Below are 20,294 nucleotides of genomic sequence, written 5' to 3'. Positions count from 1 at the left end.
TAAGTCATCCCCCCTCAGTAAATAGCACCACTGTCTGCCCATGAGTGCAAACTGGGAAGCTAGAACTCGGTCTGATTTCCCTTAAGATGCCCCTCGACCACCAGATCCTGCCTACTCTACTTCTCAAACCTCCTGTCATTGCCACATGCCCATGGTACCACCAAGGACCTTAGCCATTCTTGCAGCCCTGGCCACGGGGATTTTTTCTCTCAATCCCACTCCCTTCTCTGCTAAAAGCCTTACAATGGCTGCAGGATGACATGCACATTCCTGGCAAGGGCCCATGAGACCATGCCCAGGTGGGCACTAGCCACTCGCAACTCCATACTCCGCTCTTGAACCTGACCCACGTGTTCTCTCCTGCTGGCCTCCCATCTAAGAGGGTGAGACCCCCAGGACCATGGCTGTGTCTTAGTCCTCTCTAGATGCAAAGGCTCACCTGGGTCTTGGCAGGTGTTCAATTAGTTCATGCCTAATGATCAGGTGAATGGACCTGCAAGATCATGGTGGGGAAAGGGGATAGAGAGTGCCGGCTTTTCTTGAACACTCTGAGGAGATAACAGGCAGGCTCACCTTTCAGGATATTGCTTCCCAAAATGCTGCTGGAAAATATAAGATCAGGGGCAGAGGTCCAACTAACTCCCGGCCCTGCACTTTGTTGGGGATGGAGTGTCAGGGAGGCCCACAGCTGACTCCTGAATAAAACACAGTCACAGGGACTGTGGTATTATTGTATCCATCACATAGTGGGGGAAACAGGACCAGAGATGCTGAACGACTTGTGGAGGTCACACAGTAAATTAGGGACACAATTGGGGCCAGGGAGCAGCCTCTTTGGCCAATGTCCTACTTCCTGCCTGCGAAAGTCCCTGGCCCCATCACCTGCACCCCTTCCGCACAGGCCACTGCAACCATGAACCTGCTGGGGGCCAGAGGAAGGATGAGCAGAGGCACTATCCAACAGGGACCCTGGTACTGGGGTGATGTCTTCTCAGAAGTTGCTGGGACCTGGGATGCCACGTTCCTCTTAGGGCCTGGGCCCTGGGATGTTGGCCCTTGGGCAGACCTGCAGAGCCCTGGCTCATAGGTAAGGAGCTGCCACTCCTCCACCCTCCTCAACACACACCCTGTGCACTCTGTCTGAGCCAGACCCTGGGCCAGAAGTGAGGCTCAAAGGGCATGACCATTTCCCCACCTCCAGGGTCACCTTTCAGAGGGGCAGACACTCCCACCATCACCAGGACAGAGAATGTGGAGAGGCCCGGACGTCTGCCACCACGAGCCTGTGCAGGAAACAGAGGGGTGCCAGGACAAGAGCACTGTCATCCAGCCACCCATCCCAGAGATGCTGCCACTCCACTATGAGAAATGACGTGCAGATGAAACGAAACAGCCTAGACTACCAGGCAAAAGCCAGCCGCAGCCGCCTGCTTTTCATCTTGTAGGAATCATGCAGCCCCCTGATAGGAGTAGGAGAACAAGAGTTTCCTTTTTGGGGGATATGGTGAAAATGCTTTGTGATGTGTGGATTTACTACATAGAGTTAAACCTTTGTTTTGATTCAGAAAGTTGGATGCACTCTTTTGAAATGTCCCCTCATTTGGAATGTCCCCTCATGGATTTGTATAATCTTGTGAAATGTCCCCTCATAATTTTGTACTCTCTATGAGGGAATATTTCAAAATTTTTTGAGGCATATAATGAGAAACTGAATATCCTGGGATAAAAACTACAAAGAAGCGATGTATGAAAATGCTTTCTGATGTCTGATTTCATCTCACAGTGTTAAACCTTTCCTGAGATTCAGCAGGTCAGAAACACTTTCTTTCTAGGATGTACAAGGGGACATTTTTGAGCAAATTGAGGCCTATAGTAAAAAACTGATTATCTTGTGATAAATACTAGAAATAAGCCTTCAGTGAAATGATTTGTGATTTCTGGATTCATCTTATGAAGGTAAATCTTTGTTTCGATTCAGTAGTTTTTAAGACTTTTTTTGTAGAATCTGTGAAGGGACATTTGGGAGCCCTTTGATACCCATTGAGAAAAACAGAATATCCCCTGATAAAAACTTCATGCAAACTGTCTGTCAAAAGGCTTTAGAATGTGTGTATTTATCTCACAGAGTTAACCTTTGTTTTGATTCAGCAGGTTGGAAGCATGTTTTTTGCAGAATCTAAGAAGAGGCATTTCAAACACATTGAGGCCTATAGTGAAAACCCGAATATCCCACAATAAAAACTACAAACAAGCTATCTGTGAAAATGCTTTCTGACGTGTGAAATTATGTCACACATTAAAATATTTGTTTTAATTCAGTAGTTTGGAAATACTCTTTTTGTTGGATCTACGAGGGGACATTTCAGAGCCCATGGAGTCCTATAGTGAAATAACGAATATCCCACAGTAAAAACTAGAAACAAGCTATCTCTGAAAATACTTTAGGTTTTGTGGGCTCATCTCAAAGAGTTAAACCTTTGTTTTGATTCAGCAGGTTGGAAACACTCCTTTTGTAGAATTTACGAATAAACTTTGTGGAACCCATTGAGGCATATAGTGAAAAACAAAATATTCTGTGATAAAAACTAAAAGCTTCCTATCTGTGAATATACTTTGTGATGTTTGGATTCATCTTACAAAGGTAAAACTTTCTTTTGATTGAATAAGTTAAAAACACTCTCTTTGTAGAATCTGCAAAGGAAAGTTTCAGAACCCATTGATGCCTATACTAAAAAACCAAATATTTCACGATATAAACTAGAAACAAGCAATCAGTGGAAACACTTTGCTGTGTGTGAATTCATCTCACAGAGGTAAACTTTTTTTTTTTTTTAGTAGGTTGGCAAAACTCTTTCTGTAGAATCTGCGAAGGAACATTTTCAAGCCCATTGAGGCGTATAGTGAAAAACTGTATATCCTGTGATAGAAACTAGAAACAAGCTATCAGTGAAAATGTTTTGCAATGTGTGGATCCATCTCACAGAGTTAAACATTTATTTTGTTTCAACAGGTTGCAAACACTTTAATTGTAGAAACTATGAAGAGCCTTTTCGTAGCTCATTAAGGCCTATAGTGAAAAATTGATTATCCCACGATAAAAACTAGAAACCCTATTTGTAAAAATGCTCTGCAATGTGTGGATTCATCTCACAGAGTTAAACCTGTTTTCATTCAGCAGGTTGGAAACACATTTTTCGTAGAATTTCAGAGAAGTTATTTGGAAGCCCATTGAGGCCTATAGTGAAAAACTGAATATTTGCAATAAAAAACTAGAAGGAAGCTTTTTGTGAAAATGCTTTGTGATCTGTGGTTTCATCTCACAGTGTTAAACCTTTCTTCTGATTCAGCAGATTGTTAACACTGTTTTTTTTTTTGTAGAATCTAGGAAAACACGTTTCGGAGCCCATTGAAGCCTATAGTGAGAAACAGAATATCTCGTGATAAAAACTAGAAGAAAGTGATCTGTGAGAACACTTTGCAATATTTGGATTTATCTGACAGTTAAAGCTTTGCTGTGATTCTGCAAGTTGGATGCACTCTTTTTGTACAGTCTACGATGGTACATAGACCCACTGAGATATATAGTGAAAAAACGAAAGTTCATCAATAAAAACTAAAAAGAAACTATGTCTGAAAATGGTTTGCAATGTGTGATTTCATCTCACAGAGCTAAATCTCTCTTTTATTCAGCAGATTGTGAGCACTTGTTTTATAGAATATACAAAGGGACATTTCACACCCATTGATGTCTATAGTAATAAACCAAATATTTTGTAATAGAAACAATAAAAAATCTATCTCTGAATATGCTTCGCCATGTGTGGATTCATCTCACAGAGTTAAACCTTTATTATTATTCAGCAGGTTGGAAACAATTTTTTTGGAGAATCTAAGAAGGGACATTTTGGAGGTCATTGAGACCTATAGTGAAAAACCGAATATCCTGTGGCAAAAACTAGAAACAAGCCATCTGTGAAAATGTTTTACATTGTGTGGATTCATCTCACAGAGTTAAACCTTTTTTCTGATTCAGCGGATTGAGAGCTTTCTTTTAGTAGAGTCAACAAAGAAACATTTCGGAGTCCATTGAGAAACCGAATATCACACAATAAAAACTAAAAGCAAGCTATCTGTGAAAATACTTTGTGACATGTGAATTCATCTCAATGAGTTAAACCTTCGTTTTGATTCCGCAATTTGGAAATGATCTTTTTGTAGAATCTACAAATGGGCATTTCTGAGCCCTTTGAGGCCTATAATAAAAATCCTAATATCCTGTAATAAAAACGGGAAACCAGCTATCTGTGAAAATGCTTGGCAATGTCTGGGTTCATTTTATGAAGTTAAACATTTGTTATGATTCAACAGGTTGGAAACACATTTTCTGCAGAATCTAAGAAAAGGCATTTCGAACCCCTGAGGCTTATAGTGAGAAACCGACTATCTCACGATCAAAACTACAAAAAAACTCTCTGTGAAAATGCTCTGTGATGTGTGTATTCATGTCACAGAATTAAACTTTGTTTTAATTCAGCAGTTTGAAAAGACTCTTTCTGTAGTGTCTACAAAGGAACATTTCAGAGCCCATTGAGGCCTATAGGGAAAAACAGAATACCCCATGACAAAAACTAGAAGCAAACTATGTGTGAAAATGCTTTGAAATGTGTGGATTCATCTCACAGAGTTAAACATTTCTACTGATTCAGCAGGTTTAAAACACTTCTTTTGTAGAATCTATGAAAAAACATTTCAGAGCCAATTGAGGTCTATAGTGAAAATCCAAATATCCCATGATAGAAACTAAAAGCAAGCTATCCGTGAAAATGCTTTGCGATGTGTGGATTTATCTCACAGAATTAAACCTTGTTTTGATTCAGCTCTTTGGATACAATCTTTTTGTACAATCTTTTTTTTTTTTTTTTTTGAGACGGAGTCTCGCTGTCGCCCAGGCTGGAGTGCAGTGGCGCAATCTCGGCTCACTGCAAGCTCCGCCTCCTGGGTTCACACCATTCTCCTGCCTCAGCCTCTCTGAGTAGCTGGGACTACAGGCGCCCACCACCACGCCCGGCTAATTTTTTTATAGCTTTAGTAGAGACGGGGTTTCACCGTGGTCTCGATCTCCTGACCTCGTGATTCGCCCGCCTCGGCCTCCCAAAGTGCTGGGATTACAGGCGTGAGCCACCGTGCCCGGCCTGACTTGTGTTTCATTAACATTGATTGGCATATGAAAAGTCCCTCTGAGCTTAATTGTCTAAAGAAATGTAAGAAAAAGGGCCTGTGGGACGGACTACGAGGCAGAGGGGCTGGTGTGAGCACATGCTGGGCAGGAGGAAAGAGGTAATGACCAGGACCAGGGAAATCCCCAAACCCAGCAAGTCAGGGAGCCAAATGAAAGCCTTTCATCCTGTATTGGCCACCTAACCCCATCGACACTCTAAGTGAACATTCTCTTTTAGAGATACTCATTGTTCTGTTTTTTTCTGTAATCTTGTAAAGGAATCTGATTTCTCCTATTAGCCTTTCACAGGACTAAAATTTCACATTAGAATGCTATTCTTTAGAAGGCACCTTCTTAGATTAGGCTGCAAGGAGATTGAGGAAGTTACTGTCAGTCACTTATACCCCACAGGGACATTAATTCACCAGAGCTTTGGTGGGGGAGTAGAGGAGCTCATTACAAGCAGGTCTGGATGCTGCACAGAGTGTAAAGGGGGCAGAAGGACCCAGGACACCTCAGCCTGGAGATAGCTCCAGTGCTGGGAGGTACTGTTATTATCCCCATTTAACAGAGGAGGAAACTGAGACACAGGCAGGTAATGTGATCAAGACCACTCTGCCCTGCAGCCTGCCTTGCCATCAGAGCTCTCACCCATAACCTCGTACTGCCATTAAGCAGGATTGCCCTGTGGCCAGGGGCACAGCCTCTGGGTTCACATTCCAGCTGCTCTACCATTTCCAGCTGTGTTACCTTGGGCAAGTTACTTGTCTGTGCCCAGTATCCTCTGCATAGTGGGTATAGCAATACCTGCCTCATGGAGTCCCTTAAGTGAGTTAATAGCTGTAACATGCTTAGAATGATGTCATGCACATTGTCACCATCCAGTACATATGGACTATCATGCCTGAATCCCAGATGGAGACATATCCCTGAAGGGTCTGAAATCTAGGATCCTGAAATGCCTGGCAGTGGGATCCTGAAATCCTCTGGCAGCATTCTAACATATTTTGGCTGCAGAATTGTACCCTGCCTCCCGGGGCTAGAAGGTATGGGATCAGCTGCTTACTCAGTTCAGCCCCAAAGTAGGCAAAGAAAGTTTTGTCACAGGCTTGCCTGGGGCCCAGCCCCTGTAACCTCCTCTTGTCCCTCCCTTGCATGCTCCCTCACCCATATTCACACATGCACTCCAGGCCTTCTGGGCCCCAAGGGAAGGGGAGAGGGTGGGGAATGGGTTCACTGGTCCACCAAAGCATGCTGCCTCCAGCCCTGCTGAACTAGTGGGTCCAGGGAATGGGCCTGGAGCTGAAGGGGTCTTGCCCTCCCTTTAACTTTAAGCCTTGATTTGCAGTGATCCAAGAGCTTCATCTCTTCTGTGAGCCTGTCTGGATGTTTATGCTGGATGGTACGGGCCCCTTCTGGCAGGGGTGCACAAGCCAGGGCCTGGCTGGCAGCCATGGCAGGTGAGGAGACCTTGGCAGATGAGAAGACCTTCTGCTTCAGCTTCAATGTATGGGTCTTCTCCTGGCTTTCAGTACATTCCTCCTGAGCCATGATGGGCCCCAGTTCAATGACACCTTCTGCAGCAGCATCATGGTGTCCAGGGGTATAATCTGGAGCATGTGCCAGTGCTACCCCAAGGTATATGGGTGTGGGGCTGAATGGAACCAGAAGGGCTGGATCTTGTACCTCTCTTCCATGTATCAGCCCCATCCTTCAATCATCTTCTTGTTCTTTTCATTTTGACTCCCTGTTTTATTCTGTCTTCTGAGCACCCATCCATTTATCCATTCATCCATCTATTCATCCATCCATTCATTCCAGCATCAACCTATCAATCCATGCATCCATCCATTTATTTGTCCAACCACCCATCCATCTATCTGTCCATCATTTAGCATAAGGATTGATCAGAAGCCTCCTGGTTCTGGAGCCATAGACCAGACACCATGGGGAGACATGATGAAAAACAACATATGATTTGTGTGCTTGAAACAAAAGCTAATGAGTGCTTACCACCTGCCTGGCAGTCCTGCATTCAGGGTGCAGTTCTCCCCTCATCCTGAGCTTTTTGGTACCTTCTGTAGTTTCGTTTTGTAGTAGAGAAGGCTGAGCCTCATAAAGTGGGGTCACACAGCTGCGTAGTGGAGTTTGGATTGGAGCTCAGGTGTGTGTGACTTAGGCATCACCCTCTGCCTTAAGTCTCCCACTCCAGGGTCCCAGAGCTGCTGAGCATTCGGGGGGTTGGTCAGCTCTAACCTTGGTGGCATGCATTGAGCAACTCTCCATATTTTGGAGTCTTAATGTATTCCTAGCCTTAGTTATGACAAGAACCCTGCTTTGGGAGACCTGGGTTCTAGTTCCAGTTCTGTCCCAAACTTTCTGTGTGATCTTTGTCTTTCTGAGTCCAGTGTTTGCATCTGCATAATAGGACACAAGCACCAATTTTCACAGCCTCATAGGGGTATTGCAGAGGTCAGAGAGGAGAAGAGGTATATGAATATTTGTAGACTGTAGAGTGTTTTGTTTAGGTGAAGGGCTGTCAGGTCCTGACAACTCTCTGGAATGAAGATGTCAGAAGTTGTAAACCTTCAATGCCCAGAGAGGTGGAGTGACTCTTCCAAGGTCACATAGCTGGTCAGAGACAGACCTAGGGAAAAAAATGAGAGAAACATGGATTCTAACTTGGGCTCTGTCTCCAACTGCCTGGGAGACTGCTCAAGCCCCTTCCCTCTGTGGGCCTCAGTTTCCTTGTTTGTACAATATGTGAGACAGGATGAGGGGGTGGATGGGGAGGATATCTGGGGGCCCTACTAGAGCTCACCTCTAGGGCCCAGGCTTGGGAATCCCCAGAACCCCCATATTGTCCTTTACACCTGGGTGGCTGTGCTCAAGGGCTCAGGGAGGGGGGAGTCTTGCAGCCCTGGACTCGCTAGCCCTTCCCCTTCTATGGGCCCACCCTGGGCTGTCAGCATGTTAGGTGCTGGAATGGTCTGAGCTGGTTTGTAGTCCTTTCCGAGGCAGTTTATGGTAACCTCACCTCTGTCCATGCCATGTCCTGAGCAGAGGTCCCGGGGAGAAGTCCTGGGGGCCAGAGCCACCCATGTCACCACTAGCCATGGTAGTCCTCTTCCCTGTGAGGAGGCTGCACCCTGGGAGATGGCATTGGGTGGAACGGAGCATCTGTCCTGACCTCCCCGTTAAGCAGAGGTGGCTCTGGGACTGTGGGCAGAGATACTGGAGTAGCAGTGGGAAACAAAGTGGGGGAGGAAATATTGCAGGGTACTAATGAGTCACAGTTGATAGAGTCATGTCTTCATGTGCTTTGGAGACAGTGTGGTGGGGTGCAGATGGCATGTGTTTTGGTGACCTACAGGCTTACATTCAAATAGCTGTTACCTCATGTTCCACGTCTGTGACCTTGGCAGGGGGAGCTCCTCAACCCTGAACCTTGTACAGCTGAGTGGGAGAAACCGGAGGGGTCTTGTGTTGTCAGGGACCTGGCATCATGCCTGGCACACAGCACTTGCAAAATCTTCATTCTCAAGATTGGCATTTGTAGCTCTGGGGGATACACAAAGAGGTCTCTGTATGTATGGGCAGGTACATGTGGATAGGTGTGGGTCTGTTTGTGTGTGTGAGAGTGCATGTTTCGGGGACACAGGCTATCAAAACCAGCACAAGGTGACTCCAATAAGGGAAGGGAGGAAAGTGCACGGCAAACCAGGAAGACACTCTAGAGATGAGGCTTCCTGCACCCCACATGGTCTCTTGGTGCCTGTGCCATTGTAGCCTTCAGTGCTTATGCTTGTCCTACCCTTGGGGTCCTCCCCTGGATCTCAGTGCCTGGCCTGTGGAAAGCTTCAGTAAATGGGGAAACATAAATATAAGGGAATATAACTAGCGAATTAGAGTAATTAAGTGAGGAGTAGCCATTTCCAACATGCATTAAGCTGTCCCTGATTTTTAGGGGCTGGAGGTCTAGTGAGAGAGACAATTTGCGGCATGATGGGGAGGAAGTAGGATTCACAGAGAAGGTGAGCTGGGCTTTGTCGGTTAAGTAGAAATTCACCAGGCAGAGAAGATGTGGGAAGACGCTCCAGGCAGAAGAGCAACAGGATCAAAGCCATGTGGTGAAAGAACAAGGCAAGTGGGTCAGCAATGCTACTAGACGGGGAAGGGAACGGTCAGGTCTGCAGTTTGAGAAAATTATCAGGCTGATATCTGGAAAGAGGAAGGTCTGGGGCAGCGAGACCAATGGGAGGCTTCTCTGCTCAGGCAAGAGACAGTGGTCATCTGGATTAGGGAGAATTTGAACCCAAGGCTGTAAGAACTGAGAAGACAGTTCCAGTTTACCATATGAGGAGTACCTGCTGTGGCTGGCAGGGCACCAGCACTTCTACCCAGATTATCTCATTAAAATTCTAAAGTAGACCTGGTCAGCTCTGGAAACCACGTGGGCCTCAGGCATGAGAGAGGAGGAGGAATTGGGGCAAATCTAGTGGGTGGGTGCAGTTGGAGATGCTGAGCCTATTAGCAAAGACGGGACAGGAAAGTGGGGAACAGGGAAAGGAGTGGCAGGGAGAGTGAGGCCTTTCCCTGCCTGGCTGCAGCCTTTACCCATGAGCCTCCCATTCCTCATTCCTGCCAGATCTGCTGGACCCAGGACCAGGACCCTTGTTGGTGTTGAAGGTTCTGTCTCCTCTGTGGGCCTCCCTCCCTCTGCTTCTTCCTTCTGAGGATTGCTCAATGTTCTGCCTAAACACAAATCTGACTGCATACTCTCCTGCTGATAAATCTTCAAGGATGCCTCTGATTCTGGGCAAAGCCTGAGCTTCTTAGTTTTATGTTCTGGGGGTCTCCATTGTTTGATATCCCTTCCCCAGCTTCAACTCTGCCTGTTCCTCCTCATCAAAGTACCTGTATTTTAATATGCTACCTCCTCTCCTTTTCCTCCAAGATTTTCATAATTGTGGTTGTGATGATGATGATGATGATGGTGAGGATGGTGATGGTGAAGGTGGTGATAATGATAGTGATAGTTATGTTGAGGATGATGGTGAGGATAGTGATGGTGATAATTTTGGTGATGCTGAGGAACGTGATGGTGAAGGTGGTGATAATCATAGTGATAGTTATGCTGAAGATGATGATGATGATGATGGTGAGAATGGTGAGGGTAAGCATGGTGATGGTGATGATTAGGATGGTGATTGTAAGGTGACGAGGATGGTGATGGTGAAGGTGATAAGGATAGTGATAGTTAGGCTGAGGATGATGATGATAATGGTGAGAATGGTGAAGGTGAGCATGGTGATGGTGATGGTAAGGATGGTGATGATGAGGTGATAATTATGGTGATGGTCAGGATGGTGATGGTGAAAATGGTGGTGGTGATAATGATGGTGATGGTGAGGATGGTGATGGTAAAGGTGGTGATGATACTGATAGTTATGGTGAGGATGCTGCTGCTGATGCCGGTGAGAATGGTGAGGGTGAGATTGATGATGATAATGAGGATGGTGGTGGTGAGTATGGGGATGGTGATGGTGCATCCCTTGATTTGGCAATTCGACATCTAAGAATTGTTCATTTATTCTAGGATTTTTTTTTTTTTGAGTCAAGACTTCCCTATGTTGCCCAGGCTGGCCACGAACTACTGGCCACGAGTGATCCTCCCACTTTGGCCTCCTGAGTAGCTGTGATTACAGGCATGAACGATGGTGCCTGGCTTTACCCTAGGAATTTATCCTGAAGAAATAATCAGACAAGTGTGCCAAGCGGTACTTAGAGAAGGGTATTTATTGTTGCATTGATGATAGTAGGTAAGATGTGGGAAGAATGTAAATATCCAGCAATAAGAGATTGGCTAAATAATTGTGCTACAGCTAGGCAAGGGGCTGGCTTATGGCCATTCAGAACACAGACCCTCCTGATTGAGTCAAATCTCCTGTCACTGCTCTCACACACCACACACCTCCCTCCTTTTCAGCACAAATTACAATCTTAATTTTACATTTCTTTGTGAACCTCTTTGATGAATTTCTGTATCCCTCATTAGATGCTAAGCTCCATGGAGGCAAGGAGTATACTATGGTCATTATTGTTCATTATTGTGTCCTCCATGCCAAGTTAAGTTCCTGGAACACAGTACACTCTCAATAATTTGTTGTTAAATGAATGACTGAGTTTATATTTCTTAGTATGGAAAGGTGTTAGAAATACACAATTAAGAGAAAGAGCAGATTATAAAACAGCATGCATGCTGTAGTACACACTGCAAATTCCCTCCTTTCTTGATCTTCTTTGGGGGACCACATGCACACTCTCAGTCAATAAATTATGATTGATCCAAAGTCAATCACGGCAGTGCTATTCTCTGCTGCTAGGGATGGTCATGAGATCAGGTTTTGGCCAATCTAAACACAGATTTCCAGACCTAAAGAGAAATCCTCTGGGGGGTCACCTCTAAAGTTCTTGCTTTTCTAATAAGAATTCAGAAGTGACTGCTTTTGCTGGCCTTGGAAACTCATGTAGTGGTTGGAGCTGCAGTAGCCGTCTTACAGCCATGAGCTAAACTCCAATAGACTCACAAAGATGCTGTGCCTAACATTGTTGAACCAGCGAACCATAGCTAGGAACCATAGATACTCTAACTATGTAAGAAAAATGAACCTGTATTTGTTTAAGTGATTGAACTTTCAGATTAATGCACTCCCAACAGATACAGAGCATGATCCCATATATACCTGTATGTGCAAATATGAATAGAAAAATAATTAAAGTTATTATCTCTGTGTGGTAGGATTCTCCTTCATATTTTTTTATTTTATAAAGTTTTCCCAAAGGGCATGTAAATAATAATCAGACAAATATTTCTGTACATTCAGAAAATAAACAATGGTACTAATTTTCTTTTTTAAAAATAAACAAAATATTGGGGCCCCAGAAGGTAGTTCACTACCATATGAGAAGTTAATTAGCCACAACCAAGACGAAGACTTGTGGGTATCCTGGAGGACAGGTTCGGCAGCAGTGAGAGGTCTCCTCCAGAGCAGTATGTGGTTCCAAACTCCTGAGGGAGGCGGGGCAGATCCCAAGGAAGTAGATGAGAAGCTGAGTGAGGCTCCGTGGGGAGAGAGGATGTTCCTCAGCCCTCACAAGAACATGTCAGTTTCACCTGAGATTAGGCCCCGGCCTTGGCTGCGCAGCCTGCCAGGCAGGTTCTCAGCAGCATGGGGTGATAACAGGAGGAGGGGAAGCCTGGCAAGCTGGGGCAGCTCTGGGGTCTTCAGTTGGGGCTGTCTCGGGCAGCAACTGTGTTGGCTGTAAACACAGATTTCCAGGAAGCAGAGCATTGCAATCTCTCCCACCACAAGCCTGGACCATCAGGGATATTTCCATAGCAGCATCCATGCCAGTGAGGAATCTGGACGTGATCTGTGATCCCCTCTCCCACTTTTCCTTTTCTCTTAGAATGGGACAGAGCAGCCTGGAGCAGCTGGTGTCCTGTAGTGACTCCAGTTTGCTGCTCTCTTCCTTATCTTCTTCCTCCTGCCCTCTGTCTCCTCTGCATCCTTCACCTTCTACATCAGGAAGCTCAAGTCACCAGGCTGAGCCTGGTCTTCTCATCTAAATCACGGAGTGCCAGTCAATGCCTCCCTTCCTCTTCCCAGGGAGAAAACTCAATCTTACCTGCCTGCCGTAGGGAGCTAGATCTTGCTCCTTATTCCCTGTGAGACCATCCGCAGCCTGTTTCCTCACCCCTGTAATGGGACTGCAGTCCTCCCTTCCCACCTGGCAGTGCTAATTCCAGGCCGGGGTCCCTCCTGGGAAAATCCCCAGTGTGGGTGATATGGTGGGTGTTTGTGTGTGTGGAGGGATGGGGCTGCCGTCTGGCCATTTACAGACCCCCTTCCTCTCTCCCTGTGCTTGTTGCATCTCAGGAATCCCTCTCCTTTGTGCCATGAAACATAAGGCATTTTCAGATCCATGATCTCATTGAGCCTTGCATCTCCCTGGTGAAGTTGGAGTTATTGTCACCATTTTACTGACGAATAAAATGAGGCTCAGAAAGGGGAAAGTTGTTGGCAGGGTTCCGCTGTGGACTTACAGTGGAGCTGGGATTAGGATGCGTGTTCTGGATTCCTGCCGGGGTCCTGGCCCATCTGCAGCTAAGGCCTGTCTTTCTGCTCCCGTGAGATCCCTTTTCCATTCCTTTCCTCCCCATGACAGCCACTGTCACCACCACCCAGGGTCTGTGCTCACTGTCACACCACCCCTCGCTGACCCCTGCGTCTGGGCTGCAACCTACCATGTCCATCAGACGGATTTTCCTCAGTGGTAGTCGGGCTCCAAATCCACTCTCCCCAGACTGACACAAATTGCACTACAGGGGGCTGCAACTGTAGGCATTTCTGGTCTAGAGAGAGAGATGGTCCCGTAGAAATGTCAACATCACTTGGTGAAGAGGAGAGTGGAAGCACAGGAGAAAGTTCAGGGAGTGATGTCAGGAGGACGTGGCCCTTGAGCTGGGTCTTGAGGGATATGTAAGAGTTACCAGGCAAGGAACGCTGGGAAGGGCATTCCAGGAGGAAGGAGCAGCATTCTCCAAGGCTCAGACTGGTCTGATGGCTACAGGGTAGAGCTGGGTGACCTGGACCCCTTGAGACAGTGCTCCCTTTTCAGGAGGAAATCTGTAGCTCCCACACTTTGGGCTGTTTCAGAATCCCCCAGAGATCTTGGGAAATTCCTGGGTCCAGTTCCCAGGAATTCTGGTCCAGGCAGAGGAATCTGCACTTCTCACAGGCAGGGGCTGTGACCTCACCACACAGTTCTGATGCAGTTGGTCCCCAGATCACTCTTGGAGAAATACAAGCAGGACTGAGAGGCTTTGACCCAAGCACTGTGCAGGGGGTGGGATTGGGATAGATGTGGAATGGGCCAGAGGAATAGTGGTTGGAGCTATACCCTCCTGGACTACCCTCTCTAAAGTGTGGCTCTCCCATCCCCCTTTCCCACTGACACATTCTATCCTCCTTCACTTTTCTGTTATTTTATTTTATTTTATTTTTTATAGATACAGAGTCTCACTGTGTTACCCAGACTGGTCTCAAATTCCTGACCTCAACCATCCTCACATCTCAGCCTCCCAAAGCGCCAGGGTTACAGGCATGAAGCACCATGCTCTCATCACCAACTCACATGCTGAACATTTGACTAGTTCATTTATTACCTGTTTCACTCTACTAGCATGAGGGCTGCATGAGGAAAGGGACTTGGTCTATGTCATTCACTGCTGTAGCCAAGTGTCTACAATGTGTAAGGTCATGGAAGCTTTTTCTGTTTTGGTTTGTAATTTTAATTTTGGGAAGCAGAAGATATCTGAGTGGACTCAGTGGCTGACAGGAAAAGGGAGAACGGTCTTGGTGTGCACAAGAGTGACAGGGAGACCTAGACAGAGAGATGTCAGAGGACAGTTCCTGGAAGAGGCTGAAGGAAAGGTAGGGCAACTGGGGAGGGTCTCTCTGGACATCAATTCCTTTGAAGCTGGCAGGGAGGGAGGAAGTGCATGGGTGGAGAGGAATGCCTGAAGAAGACTTCGTTGGCTTCCATATTCTTCATGCAGTGACAGGTGAGGGGCTTCCGGGGAAGAGAGGGCAGGAGGGGAGCAAGTGTAGGCTGGTGATGGTGGGCCTGGAGCAGTGCCCCAGGGTGAAGGGCTGAATGCATTACTGAGGCTGGACCCTGGTCATGACCCTTGCCTTGGCCTCAAGACTCATTAAAAACCAGCCTCCTCCAGTGAGCTTAGATCACTTCACTGCCCTCCAGCCTGGAGACAGAGTGAGACTCCGTCTCAAAAACAAAAACAAAAAAACAGCCTGCAGTCCCAATGTGCCCAGCTGGACCATGTGCTTCTTCCTGGATGTGCCACCATCACAACTGGAACACAAATCCTGAGTCACTGCCTCTAGAAAGCCTGCCTGGATTCAGTGCCCATCTGACTGGGCTCCTGCAGCAACTGGTCTGCCCCTAATATGTGACTTGCCTCTGCCAGCCTTTTATCACAGGTGCCTGTGTTTTTACATGCCTCAGTGCAGGCTGTTGAGGGCCGGGCCAGGCTGATCCATCTTAGGGGATACAGCAGGTGCCAGCAATGGCTGGGCTGTGTCAGGGCTGGGCAGTAGGCAGGCCAGGTTGTCACACTGGGCACTGGGTGCCCTTCGTGGGCTCAACTGGGCATGACCACTGCATCTGAGTGGCTAGAAGATTCCTGGGAGAGGCCTGGGTATCTTGGGCTGACCCTCACTCCCCAGTGCCTTCCTTCCTCCCTCCCTCCCTTGCTGAAACCTTTTTGCATGTCCTCAAAATCCTCTCCATCACCAGCAGCCCCCAGGTTTTCAGCAGCTTCAGGGAACTCTTCCTTTTCTTCCTTGCTGTGAGTAACAGGCTCGATCCCCTGAGGACACTGCTGCCTTGCTGTCCTCTGCTGCAGCGCCTCCCTGGGCCTGAGCAGGATAGGTCATCCTTGCTTCTCATGGCCTCCCTCTTTCAGCTCATCATCCTTCTCTCCCATAAAAAGACATTCATATGCCACAAAATGATGTTTCCGTCAACCCAGACCGCATGTGCAGTGGTGGACCCATGAAATTATAATGGAGCCGAAAGACACCTACTGCCTAGCCCAGTGACATAACAATTGTAATGTTATGGCACAGTTACTTTAAAAATATATTTATTAAAAAAGATTTATAATTCTATAGAAAAAGAAATATATATCTCATCATGTAGCCTAAGTGTCCAGTGTTTATAAAATCTACAGTAGTGCACAGTCATGCCCTAGGACTTCACCTTCACTCACCACTCACTGACTCACCCAGAGAAACTTCCAGCCCTGCATGTTTCATTCATGGTAAGTGTCCTAGACCAGTGCACCATGTCTAGGTACCATACTATATTTTTATATAGTGCAATACTATGTTTTTACTGTACCTTTCATGATATGTTTAGATGCACAAGTACTGACCATTGTGCTACAACTGCCAACAGTATTCACTGCAGTAACCTGTGCCCAGGTTTGCAGCCTGAGAGCAGTAGGCTGTGCCATAGAGCCTAGGTGTGCGGTAGGTGCAATATTGAGGTGTGTGTAAGCACACTCTGTGATGTTCGCACAAAGAAAAATTACCCAAGGACACGGTGACACATGAAGGGAATCAATATTGAAGCTCTTGCCCTCAGATTGCACCCAGGGCCACATCCCTATGCATTAAAGACTTAGCTCCCAGTTCATGGGCACTTTCTCCTGCTGGGAGGATGCCAACATGCACATAGAGAGTCCTCCTCATGTTCTGGCTCTTGGTCCCTCCACCCCTAGAGACCTTGTCTCCACCCTCCCTGAGTCACCCACTCCTACCTGTATATTCTTGACCTTGTCACTGCAGAAACTGTAGCTACTCCAGACCCTCAATTTCAAACATGCTTTTTTTGACCACCACTTTCCTTTTTCCAACTGCCTCTCAACTTGCAAATTTCCCCTCCTCCCAGCTGAGACTATATGGTCCAGCCTGTCATCCACCCTCTCTAACACCCTCCACTCTCTTGCCCCACAATTGATTGTACTCCCAGGACAAAACCTCACTCCACTGAAACCCAGCCACCCACTCCCTCCGCTCCTGTACTCATGTGGCTGAGCACAGCCAGAGAGAAACACACATGCCTTCTGCTCTCATTTAATCATCAAGCCCAAACTTCCAGTGGGCCCTGGATGATGTCCTACAAACTCACTCATTTCCTGAGTCCATAAGTCTGCCAGGCTTCTTTATTTTATTCGTTATCTTAATAAAAATATATATAATATTCTAAGTATGTTATGAATACCAACTGATTTAATTATCATAAAACTCTATGAATCTGTTCTATAATAATCACCATTTCACAGCTGAGGAGAAGCCAGCACAGGAAGAGATGAAGTGACTTGCCCTGGAGCCCAGGCACCCAGCTCTGGAAGTGCTGCCCTGTCCCCAAGCAACAGTATCGTGCCTTCTCCTTCCTCCTTAAACCTCTAAAACCTTCCCCAGCCTTCCTTAAACCTGCTGCCTTGCTTCCTATTTCAATTTGAAAATAGATGCAATAAAGAGAGAGCCTTCCCTGGATCCCACCCCCACATCTCCCCAGCTGCTTGACTCTGTGCTTCCTTCTCCACCTTCGCTTCTTATTGCAGCTGGAGTGTCTGCACTCATATTAGGGGCAACTTTTCTCCATCATGTCCACAGCTCAACCCTCAGGTTCTTTCCTGAGTGTCCACTTTGCACGCCGCCCAGTTCCGCAATGCAGCTCTCCCACCCATCTCACACCCTGCATGCTTACTTATTCATCATCTGTTCTGCTCTACTACAGTAAGGGCTACACAGGGGCAGGGATTCTTGGTATCTTATTCACTGCAGATTCCAGCATCTAGAGCAGTACCTGGCACCTAGAAGGTGTTGGTATTTAATGAAGTCAATCATTTAATATACATATGTCAGGCTCTGGCCTGGTGCTGGGGACACTGGGGTGATTCAGACAGGTCCCTGCTTATACCAAGTTTACAGTCCCATAGGGGAGACAAACACATTACCTGACAGATTTGCAGGCAGCCATTTATATTTTTCATCGTACAAAGCAGCCCTTACCGTACTTGAGAGGAAATGCAGTCAAGCCGTGAGCTACAGCCCCACTTCCCCTACTTCAGGACAGAAAGCCCCGGGCTCCAGCCCTTACATTCCTGGGCCTCCAGGGCTCCCTGCACTTTAGGAAACAGCTAGTAAGGGAGTCTAACTCCACTTTGACTCAGAGCTGTGGGACGTCAACAAGGTGCTTCCCCTCTCTGGTCCTCAATGTCTTTGTCTATTACAAGAGATGATGGTGCCAGCTCAGCAAGCTCCACGGGGCTGGGGCAAATGGGACAGGGAGGGTGACAATGCTTTGTGGACAGAGAGGAGGAATTCTGAGTGGCTACTGGAAAGGCACCACATTTATTTGACAATTTCAAACATGACAGAACTGCAGAACACAGACATCAAGACTTCCCTGTAATTCCATTTGGAGTCTAAAGCTTAGATTTTGTTTTGTTTAAGCAGTGGCAAACATTATGTATAGACAATGTAACCAGTTAATTGATGTGGGATCATAACATGTGTTTAAAAGTTATTGACATGGGACAACTTTGCATATCAATATACAAGCATTTATTTTATTTGTTTTAGTAGCTGTGAAATATCCCACTGTATGAAGAGACTAAAATCTGTGCTTTTATCGTGGATATTTGGATTGATGAACCATTGGAACAAAACAGAGGGAAATCAAAGCATTTGACAGCCTGGCAGATCAAAGTGAGAGGTTTATTCAGAAGACAGTAATGCTAAAAGGGGAGGAGAGCTAAGTGAATCTACCTGCTGCAATCAGAGCCCAGAATCCCACCACCCTAAGAGGCAGGAGACAACGCGGCCAAAAGGGCAGAGGCCCCCAGGGCTCCCAGCAATGCCAGATGCAAACCTGTCATCCCACCTTGTGTTTGGGCTTCTTATGCCCTGGACAGTATTTCCTGAGGCAGAGGCTGTTTTAAGAGCTTAGAGCACCCATTCTACAGCAGAATTTATTATGAATGAGGTCCCTGTTCTGTGCTCCTCACCTATCCTGGGCCCTTTTCCCAACTTGACTTTGGGTAGTGGGTGGATATAGGCCCCAGGTAAACACCAGGCCCCAGGTGGACATCAGGGCTCAAGTGGACACACAGGCTCCAGGTGTATATCAGGCCCCAGGTATATATCATTTTCCTGGGAAGTATTAGTAACCAAGGGGACACTGGACTCCAGGTGTACATCAGGCTCACAAGTGGACACCTAGGCCTGATATGGACGCCAGCCTACAGGTGAGCATCAGGCTGCAGGAGGATACCCAGGCCTTACGTAGCTATCAGGCCCTATAAGGACACCAGGCCTGAGGTGGACATCAGGGCCCAGTTGGGGACTCAGGTTCTAGGAAGACATCCAGGCCTCAAGTAGCATCAGGGCCAAGGTGGATACCAGACTCCAGGTGGACATCAGGCCCTAGATTAACTCCAGGCCTTAGGTGAACATCTGGTCCCAGTTGGATATCAGGCCCCAGGAGAACATCAGTCCCCAGGTGGATATCAGCTTCCAAGTTGACATCAGGCCACAAGTGGACACTGGGCTTGAGGTGTACATCAGGCCTCCGATGGACACCCGGGCCCCAGGTGTACACCAGGCTCAGGTGGAAATCAAGGCACAGGTAACACCATGTCCTAGGTGGTCACCTAGGCTTCAGGTGGACATCAGACCCCAGGTGGACACCTGGGCCTCAGGTGGTCATCAGGCCCTAGGTGGAAACTCAGGCCCCAGGTGCACATCATGCTCCAAGTGGACACCCAGGCCCCATGGTGATACCCAGGTTCCAGGTGGGCACTGGGCCCCAGATGAACACCAGGCCCCAGGTGGATACCAGAACCTGGGTGGACACCCAGCTCTGAGGTGGATATCGGGCTCCAGGTGGACATCAAGCCTCGGGTAGATATCTAGTCCCCAGGTGGACATAAGGCCCCAGTTCGACACCAGACCCTGGGTGGATACCTAGGTCTCGGGTGGATGCATCTCCAGCTGGACATCAGGCTCCAGGTGGACACCCAGGCCCTAGGTCAACACTAGGTCTTAGGTGGACATTAGGCCCCAAGTGGACAACTAGGCACTAGGTGGACACCCAGCCTTAAGATGGACATCAGGCCCTAGGTAGACAGCAGGTTCAAGGTGCATATGAGGTTCCCGATGAACACCGGTCCCCAGGGAGACCCTTGTCCCTGGGTGAACACCAGCACCCAGGAAGACATCCACCTCCACCTGCACATCATTCCCCAGGTGTACACCTAGACCCTATGGGAGCACCAGGCTCCAAGTGAGTACATAGATCCCTGGCGGCCATTAGGCACCAGGTTGACACCCAGGGCTTAGGTGGACATGAGGCCCCAGATGAATGCTGGTCCCCAGGTGGATAAATAGGCCCCAGGCATACATCAAGTCTGAGGTCT

The sequence above is a fragment of the Symphalangus syndactylus genome, chromosome 14 (genome assembly GCF_028878055.3).
Source record: "Symphalangus syndactylus isolate Jambi chromosome 14, NHGRI_mSymSyn1-v2.1_pri, whole genome shotgun sequence".
Taxonomy (NCBI): domain Eukaryota; kingdom Metazoa; phylum Chordata; class Mammalia; order Primates; family Hylobatidae; genus Symphalangus; species Symphalangus syndactylus.
This window is presented reverse-complemented; position numbering follows the sequence as displayed.